The 3,071-nt window shown below is 42.5% G+C and overlaps 1 protein-coding gene across 1 annotated transcript in view; it reads left to right on the top strand.

The window, feature by feature from the left end:
- Nucleotides 1-3,071, top strand: part of LOC108576976 — a 67,234-nt gene that overhangs the window by 4,242 nt on the left and 59,921 nt on the right. The window lies entirely within an intron of this gene.

Below are 3,071 nucleotides of genomic sequence, written 5' to 3' on the forward strand. Positions count from 1 at the left end.
GTTTAAAATCGGCCAGCCTCTCTCCTCTTCTTTCTCCACTTCGTGTTATCATCGTTTCTTCTCTTCTTTTTCCCCCTTTCTTCTTCTTCTTCTTCTTCGCGTCATTTGGTTAAAAGATTTTCATCCCTTCTCGCGTCGTTCCCGCGTGCTCTTACTTTATACCGGAAACCGACACAAATGTTTGATCTACTTGATGCACCGGCGTCTTTAACTGTTGCCGCTTCATCGTTCTTCATTTCGAATACTTTTTCATCTGCCTTCCGCCGAATCCACCCGAGATCCCGTGTCCTTTTGTGCCGTTTCCGCTTTTCCTTTGCGGGTCTGGCTGCAAACGCGTACACTGACCACGATATCTCTTCGAAATTTTCAGCCTCCGGCAAGACTAGCCGAATCCTTTTAGCATCGTCTCGCGTAGATCTCTTTGGAACGTAAGATCGTGACGTGGGAAATTAATTATCGAGCCGGGGAGATCTGGTCGAAAGAGGTTATTCGTGGAAGGTTAGAAATTTGTTGATTATTACGTGCTAATCTTTTGGAAATTTGCTGTATCGAAGAAAGAATTCTCTAGTCTTGGAAGGGTTATATTGTTCCTGATATGAGAAGTTTGCTCGATCATTTTTCACAGCATAGTTCTTCGTATGCAGCAGACATCGTTCTGCATTACACTACGTTACATATTATTGTTACAAATTGTGTAGATTAATCTAAAATTTTTTTAAACATCTATAGGCGACGAGGTCACAGTGCGAGAAAATATTCAAAACGCCTATAGACGTCGACAGCGGTGAAAGGGTTAAAACGCGCCAACGTTCGAATAATTATAATTTCTTCATTTCGATCGGAGTTGCCTGGAGGAGTTTCTCTCTCGATCGACGATTCAAATTCTCGTCGTGGATTCCTCCTCGTCCGTGTATCCTGTTATTTATTTCCCTCTGCCTCTTCGATCGTCAATTCGGATTCTCATATTTCGTGGCCGGTTCACGATGGTCATTTGTCACTTCTCGGGTAAAGTTCATTGCTTTTCGGGCCATTGGACGTGGCCCTGTAAAAAAAAAAAGAAACGTGAAAGAAAGAAAAGGAGGGCGGAAAAGCAGCGTGGAGGAAGAGCAACGATGAGAGGTAGAGGAGGGCAGTAGAAACACTTCGAAGCAGAGCGAAAGTTTCGAGTTGGCGTTATTGATGTCTTCGGTGGATGTGTGCCGGGGTTGAGGGGCGGTGGCGGGGGTGGTAATCCAGAGAGCAGTCTCAAAGGCCAAATGAGAAATACTTTCCGATCGGGCAGCGAGGCTTAAAGGACTTCATATAACGCCTCTGAGCCGTGAGATCTTAGATTCGCGCCGAGATTTCGACGCTTTTATTATGTAACTATGTGCGTCGAGAGTCGCCGTTCGTGTTGGTTCCCTCCCCTCGATTTTTTCCACCACCTCTCTCTCTCGTCCTTATCCTTTATCCCTCTGACGTCCTTCGAGTCGGCAAACTTTCGTAATTACAAGTCGCCGCTGTCTTTAAAATGACGACCTGAAATTAATCCCGAAGAAACGATTTCTCCTTGTAGCTACTTCTCTTCAATTCTCTCCCTTCTTTTACTTTCGATCTTTGCTTCGCCGCGGAGAGCGTCAGCGTACACGAGAGATACTCGCGAGAAACGAATGGAATGTTGTACCGCGGGGAGATACAAGGTGTGTCGATGATAATTGTCATCTGAAATCACCCGTTGTTTGTTAACTTCACAAAAAACATATGTTGTATTCGACTCTTTTGTGCCTCGTATTTACCGAGATGTGAAGTTGACCTTGAGTGTATCTCTTTTTTTTTTTTAAGTATCGTTAAGTGTGTTTTTTTAAAGCTGTATTAATAACGCGATAATTTTTCACTTCTGTACACTTGTTGCCAGGTGTGCATGCAGTCAGCCAGGTACAGGCAAAATCTTGGGGAAAAGTAGGGGAAAAAAGTGGGAAAGTGAAGAGTTTTATGCAGATGTAAAGGAAAAGTGTAGGAAAAATTGACTTGTAGTTTGTCTAAGTATTTTTAACAAGGACATAACTGTAGTGTCAGATGATAATCATTCTAGGAGTACAGAAGTTAAAAAGAAATAATTCTAGGGCTAGTTAAAAATGCTTCGGGTTAATATACCGTTTATGATTTCTATGGTTTGTCAGCTCAAGGATAATTCTAAAGGTGCTAGTGCAAAAGAACTGGTTTTGGGAAAATGCCAATCGAAGAATAGGAGATAGTAGTTATATTCAAATCGGTTAAAAAAGTATGAAAGAATACACATTTTACACTTTGCTTTTATCAAATCTACGTGAATGTGTCGTAAAAACTGCGACCGTACTATCACGCACTTCTTCCATCTACCACTTCAACTACCATGCTGCAGAATTTATGACTTTAATTTCGATTCAACTTCCTAATCGATCCTGTATAATTAAGAGGAAGCTTTTCGTGGAATAGGGTAATCTTCGAGGCAAAGATTCGTTAAGTTTTACAGGACTGGCAGCGGGTAGATGGAAAAAGAAGGGAGAGAAGAAAGAAACAAAACGGTGGGCGGCTACTTTAAGCGAATTCTCTTACGAGGAGAAGTTCAATTGCAGGTACAACGTTCGAGTATAATAATTGCGTTTTCTTGACGAATAAATATGACCTCGTTAGCTATTTGTATTACCGAAAAAGCTGACAACATAACCTCTTACATAACGAGAGGAGGAGAACAACGGTGGGGATGGGATAAGAAATAAAAGAGGGGTGGGAAAGAGAGGAATTAATTGAAAATACGGGCAACGAGGTGCAACGTCGTTTAACAGCGAGCCGGTGTCCTGAACACGAGGGCCACGAAAATCTCGTAGGCGGTAATAATAAAGTAGGCGATAAATAACCGCGTTTAAGTGGTAACGTAATTTTCAGTTTGTACCCTTACAGGACCATTAAGGCCATTATTGCGAATCTCTTAATTTGCGAAAAACACTGTTTCCTCAAGGGGCTGCGGGAACGCCGCTTTCAGAGGCGTTAAGTGGCAACGGGAGCTCGAGATTGCTTCCTTGCACTCGCTCGGGTATTATTCATTTTGGGGT

Source organism: Habropoda laboriosa, unplaced genomic scaffold, assembly GCF_001263275.1.
Source record: "Habropoda laboriosa isolate 0110345459 unplaced genomic scaffold, ASM126327v1 scaffold440, whole genome shotgun sequence".
Taxonomy (NCBI): domain Eukaryota; kingdom Metazoa; phylum Arthropoda; class Insecta; order Hymenoptera; family Apidae; genus Habropoda; species Habropoda laboriosa.